The 10,787-nt window shown below is 41.4% G+C and overlaps 1 pseudogene; it reads left to right on the top strand.

Annotated features, from left to right (window-relative positions):
* The first annotated feature begins 2,114 nt into the window (after window positions 1-2,114).
* On the top strand, window positions 2,115-2,530 carry LOC142440732 (protein FAM136A pseudogene; annotated as a pseudogene).
* The last annotated feature ends 8,257 nt before the right edge of the window (window positions 2,531-10,787 follow it).

The following is a 10,787-nucleotide window of genomic DNA, read 5'->3' as shown; positions in this document are numbered from 1 at the left end:
AAACCAGCCTCTGGGGCATGCAGCAGAGTGTGTGTGGGTGGTGGGGGGGGCAGCAATGAAGCCCCGGGGATAGATGTGGTGCCAGAGCATGGCAACCCATCAGACTTGACTGAAAAGCACTCATGAAGGACAATAAATAGAACCTGAACTATTTACACATTTTTTGGTCTGTTGTAGCTATTGTTTTACTTTCTATTGTTGCTTCATTGCACTCAGTCTTGTGATAGTACATAGCATGTCTACCTGAAGGAATACGCAGGATAAACAAGCCAGAAGAGAGAACAATGGGATGACAGTTCTGGTGGAACATGGGAGTAGGGGAGGCAGGGGAAAGGAAATGAGTATTAACAAACCCAGGGAAAAGTGAACAAGTGATCCAAAATCAGTGGCAAGAAGGGTGTAAGAGGTCTGGCAGGGCTGGATCAAGGGCAATGTAACTGAAAGGAATTCCTAAAACCGAAATGAAGGCTGAACATGAGAGTGGGACAGAAGAAAAGTACAAAGAAATAGAGGAAAGAACTAGGAGGCATTGGTTAGTCATAGAGACTTAAATAGAGGTATATACAGATATAAATATATTTATATATGATGAGGAGGAAACAGATCTATGTACATATATTTATAGGTTTAGTATTAAGAAAACAGATGCACAGTAGGCCCCTGCTCAAGTACTCCCTCAACACATGAAAACTTTATTCTAACAATTCGGCAGTCAGAGATGCTCACCTTCCTGGTATAATCACTGAAGACAGTGGGTGCACAAGCAAATGGGTTGAAGAAAGCCAATGGTGCCTGGCTACCAAAAGATATAGCACCTGAAGTTTTAAAGACCTGAAGATAAACTAGCAGCCATCTAGCTGAGAGACAACAAAACCCACATGGAAGAAGCACAACAGCCTGTCCCAACTCGATTGCTGAGGACAAAATGGGTGCATAAGCAAAAGTGATGAAGAAAGCTGATGGTGCCCGGCTATCAAGATATATAGTATCTGGGGCCTTAAAGGCTTGAAGATAAACAGGCAGCCATGTAGCTAAGAAACCACGAAGCCCACATGGAAGAAGCACACCAGCCTACCTCAACATGAACGCTGAAGACAAAGCGGGTGCATTAGCAAATACAGTGAAGAAAAGCGATGGTGCCCGTCACAAAATCTGGGGTCCTATAGGCTGGAAAATAAACAAGGGGTTATCTAATTGAGAAAAAACAAATCCCACATGGAAGAAGCATACCAGCCGGTGAGATCACAAGACATAGAAGGGATCAGGTATGAGGCATCAAAGACAAAAATATTTAAAAAATAAAATAGCATTGTGAATGAAGGGGAGTTTAGAGTGGACACCTAGGGCCCACCTGTGGGAAATTGGACATCCCCTTGCAGAAGGGCTTCGGGGAGGAGATGAGCCAGTCAGGGTGCAGTGTAGCAAAGATGAAATATACAATTTTCCTCCAGTTCTTGAATGCTTCCTCCCCACCACCACCACTATCATGATCCCAATTCTACCTTACATATCCGGCTGGACTGGAAGATGTACACTTGCACAGATAGGAACTGGAAATACAGAGAATCCAGGACAGATGAACATCTCAGGACCAGTGGTGAGAGTGGTGATACTGGGAGGGCGGAGGGAAGGTGAGGGAAATAGGGGGAACAGATTATAAGGTCTACATATAACCTCCTCCCTGGGGGATGGACAGCAGAGAAGTGGGTGAGGGGAGACCTCAGATGGTGTAAAATATTACAAAATAATAGTTATAATTTATAAATTATCAAGGGTTCATGGGGGAGGGTGAAGCGAAGAGGGAGGAGAAAAAATGAGGAGCTGATACCAAGGGCTCAAGTAGAAAGCAGGTGTTTTGAGAATGATGATGGTAACAAATGTCCAAATGTGTTTGACACAATAGACGTATGTATGGATCGTGATAAGACTTGTTAGAGCCCCTAATAAAATGACTTAAAAAAACAAAAAGGAAAGTAAAGAACAGAAAAAACACCCAGCCATAAAACTGGTTCGCATCACACCTTGAAAATGGTTCCTATGGGAGCGCACCGTAGCAGCGACAGCAAGGGGGCGCCCGGCCTGGTTGTCCCTGTGGGCCTCAGCGCGGGGTCACCATGAAAGAGATGCAGCAGCTCCGCGTGCAGGAGGCAGGGGCCTCCATGGTGAAGATTCTGGAGAGGGGGAAAATCCGGAAGATGCAGGGTGCCATGTTCCGGTGCGGCGCCAGCTGCTGCGAGGACAGTCTGGCCTCCACGCAGCAAGTGCCCAGTGCACTGAGTGCAGCCACGCGCCACTTGCACAAGCCCAGGCCCTGGTGACCAGAGAACTGGAGAGGTTCCAGAACTCCCTGGCCCGGTGTATCATGCACTTCAACGACCAAGCCAAAGAGTCCATGGATGCCGGGAGCAAGGAGCTGCAGGTGAAGCAGCAGCTGGAGAGCATTGTAACCAAATGTGTGGATGACCACAGGCACCTCATCCCGTCCATGAGAAGGAAGACGAAGGAGTCTCTCTCAGCCATCGCAAAATAGTGGTGGCCATTGGGGATCAGGGCAGGAATCTATATAAAAGAGAAGGGGAATTTGGGTCGTTTAAGTGAATTTTATGAAAAAATAAAGGACATCAGCAAGTTTAAGGAATGTCACCTGACTCTACACACAACCTCTTTTATCAATTCTAGCTCTCAAGAAGTAAATTGGACAAAACTGGTGCTGTAATTTGGGTTGGGGGTTGTACGAGTGAGTGATATGCAGCCTAAGTTGTCTGTGGCAGGTGCTTATCCTGGCTTTGGTCCCTCCCTTTCTGTCCCACGCCAGAGGCGTCCCAGGGCACCGGGTTCTCCTGAGGTACAGGGACCACCATGCTGGCACGTCCCTCTAACCTGTCTATGATGATCTGATGGAGTTTTAGGAGAAGTATTTCTGTTTCTCGCCAACCTCCTGTTTACAAGAAGTATTGTCTCCCCATTTTCCATAAGCTATAAGACAAAATCCATGAGAGCAATAATCCAGAAGAGGAAAATGGATGTGTAGGTTTTTGTTTCGCTTGTTTTGGTTCATGTACAAGGACCCAACATTGATTCAGATGTCAAGTCGGGAGACAGTGCTGGTTTGGGTAAGATCTCTGAAAGGTTCTTTGGCCTTCGTCTGGCTGTCAAGATTGGCTGCTCTTGAAATTCACACACATGGAATCTTTCAGCACAGAGACCATGCAAAAACATGAAAGATTGTAACTCTGGCTGTGGGAGGCAGAGCCTCCTTCTCACCGGCTGTCCTGGTGACCAGCTCTGCGCAGCAGAGTGACAGGACTGTCTCTTCCCCTGGAATCAAAGGGGGTCAGGACAGTGGAATCTGTTCCAGTAACTGGGAATGAACAGCGAGAGGGAAACTGGTGGCTGCCGAAAGAAAGGAAAGCCGAAACATGCCATTACTTACTGGTTCATTGAGTCGAGCCCAAATCAAGGTGCCCATTTTTGTGTAACAGAACAAATCTTGCCAAGCCCGTGCAATCGCTGTGGTCACGGACGTGTGTGGGCCCGTTGTAGAAGTCTGTCTCATGGAGGGTTTCGTTTTTGGTGGCCCTCTTCCAGACAGAATGTCCTTTTTAACTGATAGGGCTATCCGGGTGGCAGGGCCAGCTGCTTTCTCATCCCCTGTATTATCAGAATCCCGATAAACCAATCTCCTGGCAACAGGAAAGTTGAGGGAGAAAAAGTGAGTGATGTAGAGGTAAGGGAGACCCGTGATTCTTCTAGAGCAAAGGAGCCCCCCCCCCCCACTGTTACCAAACACCACTTTCTGCCCAAAGCCTCTAGTGTGTGGTGTTCCTGCTTCATGGACACCTTATTTAGATAAGGAACATGTCACCTTTCTACCAACTTAATACCTGAAGTGATAATACATACAGCCTGTCCGTTTGCGGTTTCAAAGCGGTGATATATTTTCCTAGTGGTTTAATTAAAAGAGTTTAACTCCACTCCCCCACCCCCACCCCCAAAAAGAAAGAAAGAAACTGATACCTAAACCAGTGGTTCTTAGACTTCCTGATACTGCGGCCCTTTAATACAGTTTCTCTTGTGTGGTGACCCTGTTTGTGGGCGTATCTGCATGTGGGCGGACCTGCCTGGAGATGGATAGAGTAAAGGTGTCTCGGATCCTAAGACCATTGCAAATAAGTACTTAGTTGAACCCTATGAAAGGGTCTTTGACCCCAAGTTTGAGGAACACTGCCCTAAGCTATTGCAAAGTGAAGAGGTTACTTAATCTAGATAAATGATCAAATAATTTTCATGGAATTCTTGATCTAAGAAAGGGGATGCTATAGTGCAGCCTAAAATTTAAATCTCTGAAGCATTTAACTTTTAGCCTACCTCTTCTTTGAAGACTAAACTTAAAACTCACTTTTAAAAGGTGTGCTTTAATCTAAGAAAAACAGACTTGGTCTGGTCTCAAAGAACTTTCTTTGTTAGCAAGCTCTGTAAGTCATTTCTTGAAATCACTTTGTCCAAGAAGCTGTGTTAGAAACATGCCCTAAGATTGCATTCTCTTTGTCCATGAACTCTCTGTGGCCACCATGTGGTAACTAATCCACAATGCCTACATAACATCAAACAGTAACTGAGCAGTAAAATGTCTGGATAATCAGTAATTAATAATTAGAAAACACTCTAAAACAAGCCCCCTCTTTTAACCTTCTTTTGGTGCTTATACATCACTAGTATACGGTATAATAGAAATATTGCCTGTTGTTCCTTGAAGACTTTAGTTCCCTTTGCAGATTCTCTTTATCCTCAGTTTAATCTGTCTGGATTTCAATAAGTCTCTACATTTCAATCTTTACCATATGCAGAGTCTCACTGTACAGCATAGATTTCACAGGTTCTCAGATGAAGAGGAATTTTGCTCCAGGATAGAATATATGTAAAATCTACCCATATTTGATATAGATAATTCAGAAGATAATATTTTGGGCTTGGAGCTGAATTAGGATATTTGAGATCATATGACAGAAAGAAAGTGTTTTTCTTACGTCAAGAACATGAATTTTGGAAGGCTTTTGTATAGTTCTGTTGGCATAATGGGTTACACATTAGGCTAGTGACCACAAGATCAACAGTTTGAAGCCTCTATTAATTTGTGTTTGTGTGTGTGTGTGTGTGTGTGTGAGACTTTCTATGCCTGTAATGATTTACAGTGTTGGAAACTCACCATGACAGGTCTACTGTTCCTTACAGAGTCACTAGGGGTTAGAAATCAGCTAGATTAAAGTGAGTTTCAGTTTTTGAAATGTAGAGAATTATAAATTGGATCATATCTTCCCCAAATATGTGTTGTACATTCTAACCTCTATGCCTCTGTGCCTTTCATTGAGAAGCCCTGGTAGTTTAGTGGGTCATTGGCAGTAAGTTTGGTTTTGATATGCTTTTGATGATAATACCATTTGGGAGTTGTTTTAGTAAAGGGTGTGTTTTGAAATAGTAACCATAACCATAACCATTGCTGTCTTATTGATTCTAATAGAAACCCTATACAACAAACTAGAACTGTCCCTGTAGGTTTCTGATCCCATAGCTTTTTATGGACGTAGAAAGCCTCTTGTTTCTCCCTGGAGTGGATGGTGGTTTTGAATTGCTGACCTTACAGTGAGCAGCACAACACATAATCACTACCCTGCCAGCAGAATAGACAAGCCAGTTAGTCATTAAGTAAAACAGTGAATAAAAAGTTACCAAGCAAGGAAAGAATGATATTAGAGCTTAAATTCTTAGTACACAGTTTATAGAAGACTGGCTGACAGTGGAAGCTTAAAATCTATTTACACAATGTGGATTGAGCCTCTGCTGAATTCCATTTGACTATAGATTAACTAGGGTTATGGCTAGCTTTGATGTTAGCCCAAGAGAATTATAAAATGGACTCTTACATAGTTATGTTAAAATATAACTCCTCATCATTTGACCTCCCTTTTGTATCATTTTAATTTTGTTTCAGTTTTTTAATATTTTAATCTTCCTTTTCAATTGATGATTTTCTTTATTATTTTGTCCTCATTATTGCTTTATATTTCTCTTGTATGTGACAGGGATAGAACAGGGAATTCTGCCCTGGCTTTAAGTGAATGAAAATAGAAACCGGGGAAACAGCAGTGAAAAGGGACTCTGAGGACTGGATTGGCGAACACCTTACCCTGGAAGCCAGGCCCGTCAAATTCTGGCACCGGACTGTGCTCAAAGATAATTGTGAGACTGTGCTCAAAGAGAATTAAAATTTAAAGAAATGATGTATGAGACCTAAGGATGAACTGAGTAACTACTTACAAAGCTACTTGACTATCTGCTGCATTCCCGCCCCTCCCCCTTTGAAAGAGTCATATAAAAACTGGAAGTGTTTCTATAGACTTAGCTCAGCTCTTGAGGGGAGATCTGCTACACCTCCTGAGCAAAGACTACCTTATTTATGCTTAAAGTAGTCCATTCAAGAATGAGTACAAGAAAAAAAATGCTCTAAAATTGACTGTGGTTATTGAACTACCCTGGTTAATATGATTAGCTATTTAATTGTATGATACATGAATTATATGTCAATAAAACTATGTGAAAAAAAGATCCTTCAGGGACAGAGCTCCAAAGAAACAAGGAACTTTCTCCAGAATGAATTCAGAGAAAAAGCTTTGCCCTAAAGCCATTCCCTGAATTAGGAATTCAAACCACTTATTATGTGAGAAAATGAGAGTATATCCAGTTATCACACTTTACTTTGCACGGGTCTGTGCAAGCAGCTCTACCTGACTAAGACATCCAAGTTGAAACTTGTAACCTTTTATTGGTATAAAGTAGCCTCACTTTAGCTCTACCTATCGGAAAAGTGAAATTCTTACAGGTATTGCTCATACACAGAAGGAATTATTCAACTGTCAAAAATGTTATTGCTCAGTATGCCTGCTATTAAATGTACCCCATTATCTAATGTGCAGATATTTAACCCTTATTGTTGAAAGAAAACACTACGAGTTTATCAAATCTGTTCGAGGATGATTATTCAATGCTCTCTAATGCATATGATTCCATATTCAATATTCCATACCTCAAGAGAATTCTAAATGTAGAAGAAATAAAATATATTGAATGCATTTTTGTTTAAAGTTATGAATTGTGTCAGCCGGAAGGGCAAAGGAACAGTGCAAAGAAGATGTGTATTTGTAGCTCTCTGGTAATGATTTAATCGATGTGGAGAACTCCTTTCCAGATGTTGCCCTGGGAGCAAATGTGCAGCAGCTGCACAGTTGTCCGATAGTGCAGAAGCAGCAAAGTGCCCTTTCATTTACCTTGCCCCTCTCCCAGACCACACTGACAGTTGGCAATGACTCTCTGAGCACACGCAAAATCACAGCGTTTCAAAGAAAGAATATGGAGAGGAAGTCAAAGGTTGCTTTATACCTTGGTAGCAGTTTTCAGGAAATAAAAATATGGATGGTTAGGAATACTCACATTTTTCTTAGTATGTGGCAGTTTCATATTTCCTTGGGGTTGAGAGTATGAAAGTTTGCCTGAAACAATGCGCGCGCATATGTGTGTGTGTGTGTGTGTGTGCACATGCAAGATGCTGTTGTTGATTCCCTTTTTTCCTAAAGAGTCTAATGAAATAATAAAATACACTTCAGGCCAGATTCACATATAAGAATGATGGTATTAAAGGATAGGTTTATTTTTCTCACCCTCTGCTCTCCTCTTGTCCCCCTGTCCCCGTTTGCCACTACTTTGTGTTCCTTGTGATGCATAAGCTTTATTCCCTCCAAAAACCTGCTCAGGAAAAAGATTTCATATTTTTTCCCTATGAATTTACACCCCAAGTGTTATCTCTCCAAAGTTAATTTGCATTTTAAACCTTATCTCAGACTGTGGAAGCAAAGAATTTAACACCCTGTTAAGGGGATTTTAAGCATCAGTTGGCAGGCAGAGGTATGTTTTCTCTGAGCGAATCTTTTTTTTCCCCCTCAGAAATTGTATTCTCTGTAGTTGCTTCTTCAGGTGGGATGGCAAAATCGCTTAGAAATAAAATTGCTGGGGATAGGGACAGGCAGACACGTGCTTGAGTTCCTGTTTTTGCCACTTTCCTCTTTAATAATGTGGGCAAGTTACTGAGCCTCTCATCTTCATGTGCAGCTAAAAATGTGTAATTAATAATTGATAAGAATTATCACAACATTGGCATAATATGGTTGAAGATCTAAAGCATTTAATTTGCCTTTAATTACTTTATTTTCTAAAGAATGGTGCATGTCATATGCTTATATGAGATATCAGAAACTTCATAAAAATCCATCACCTCCGGTTCTGTCTCTGACCAGTCCAACATCTGTGCAATGCTCCTGGCTGTTTTCACATGAGTACCCTTCTGTCATATTGCCAGCAGTTTCTCTGTTCCTTTTTGGATCAATACTCACCTATAACTCACCGGCCTCTTTCTGACAACAAATAATGCCTGGGAACAGGAATGCCTCACAGTCAGCAAGAATAAAGCAGATTAGAGGGCAGTGAGCTCCAGCTATGAGTTAATAGATTAACCTACCATTGCCAGCACACACATTCAATTCAAATTTTGTACATCCCTGCCTCTCAGTGGTAAATTAACTCCAGACGCCAAGTCTTAGCTGGCTTTCTGGACATGACAGACTGCTAGTGATGCCCAGAGATCCTTTCAAACCCCCCGCCCCCTAGCGATTGCACTAGGATGAGACTACCCAGCAATACCACTGTATTAACGATCTCCGATGGTTTCATATTTTCATACTCAACACACAATGCATCTTCATTCAAGAATCTGCTTATGTCAGCTGCATGCCTGCCTGAAACCTAGGCATTGCTGCACTCAGCATGGACATGGATCACTATTTTGTAATGTGCACAAAGAAGAAACCTTTCCTAGTTACCTCTAAAATTCACATGTAAGAACTGTACTAACAACTCCCTGTCCCAATCAGACAATAACAACATGTTGAGTACCATAGCATTTCCTACTACATTTTAAAATACCCTGTTTGCCATTAGCTTTAATTCAGATTCTTACAATTATCACCCAGATACATTCATGAATGAATTCTTTTAACCCCTAAATAATGATTTAGTCTAAACAAAGAGTTCTAGGTCTTCTTCCCCCGTGCCATTCACAGAAAATAAACTAACATAACGAGAGCATGTCCCTAGCTCCGATTCCATAGAAACACTTCCTGGTGGAGTGCACACCTAACTGAAAGACAGGGTTTACTAAATGTTAGTGCAAAGCATTTAAGCATAGTCTTATGAAATCTAGTTAGAACGATATTCCTTAAATACAATATAAGTGTAAAGATGAATATTTTTAACTGCATTGACTATATTGATATACATTTGTTTGCCAGGTAATACTGTGAACCATTGCAAGAAACTGTCATTGAAACATTCCATTTTCAATGCAGACGCTTTGCATGGAGTTCAAAGGTAGGATTCATGGATAAGTATTAGGCATTGACGTCTACGCCGGGATGCTGAGGAAGAAGAGCCTGGTGATTTACTTCTGAATAAGCAGCCATTGGAAACCGAATGGCACACGGTTGTCCACTGTCACTGATGGCATCTACGTGAACTGGAAACAACTCAACACTGCTCACTTATGCATTGCTTTTAGATGTGACATGTTAGGAATACCAGAGGAAATAATTGGCAGATTTATATTTTAACCAACAGGCTACAAATAGTGTCTCACACCATCATATTGGTAAAAATTTAGAGCATCTAAAAGATCACCACTGCAACATGTTCTGGAGCTCTGGTGGCATAGGGGCTATGCATTGGGCTTCTCACTTCCAGGTCAGACATTGAATAACATTAATTGCTCCATGGGAGAAAGATAAGGTTTTCTAATCCTGTAGGAATATTTTAATGAATAGGAAAATGTATAGTAGGAAATAGTTCTCTAATGCAATGAAAGTTGTTGTTAGGTGTCCTCCAGTTGGTTCCAACCCATAGTGACCATAGAGACAAAAGAATGAAACATTGACTGCTCTTGTGCCTTCTTCATGACTGTGCCAGATTTGAACTCATTATTGCAGCCACCGTGTCAATCCAGCTCATTACGGATCTTCCTCTTCTTCACCTCTGCTCTATAAAGCAAGGTGTCCTTTTCCAGAGATTTGCTGCTCCTGATAACATGCCCAGTGTTACAAGGAAGTCTTCCCACCCTTCCCTTTTAAAGAGCAACAAAGAGAACTTATAGGTTTGTTCCTTAAGTCAACCCAAAGTATATCGATATATTGTTCATCAGCAACATAATTCAAATGCATTGATTTGTCCTTGGTTTTCCTTGTTGATTATGCAACATTTACATGAATATCAGGTGATTAAAAATAACATTTCCTTGGGGTTAGGTACACCTTAGTTATAAAACCAACAACTTAAAAAAGAGAGAGAACTTAAAGACCCTAAAGATATTGCACACAAGGATCTGGACCACTGTCTTATAATATACACAATATAGTTACCTATATTAGTTACTCTAAATTGGCAAAAATTAGAACACCTAAAAAGAACCACAGTTAAGAGCTCCGGTGGCCCAGTGCTCATGCAGTAAACGGCAGAGCTCTGGGTCAGCAGCCCAACCCCCGGCTGCTCCATGAGACCCTTGCAGCATATTCTCCTGATGTAATGCAATGCTTGATTTCTTAACTATTGTATTTTTTGAGGCTGATGGTGGATCCAAATAATACGAAATCCTCAACTGCTTCATTTTTTTTCTTGGTTTCTCCTGATAGTGG

The sequence above is a fragment of the Tenrec ecaudatus genome, chromosome 2 (assembly GCF_050624435.1).
Source record: "Tenrec ecaudatus isolate mTenEca1 chromosome 2, mTenEca1.hap1, whole genome shotgun sequence".
NCBI lineage: Eukaryota > Metazoa > Chordata > Mammalia > Afrosoricida > Tenrecidae > Tenrec > Tenrec ecaudatus.
This window is presented reverse-complemented; position numbering and strand designations above follow the sequence as displayed.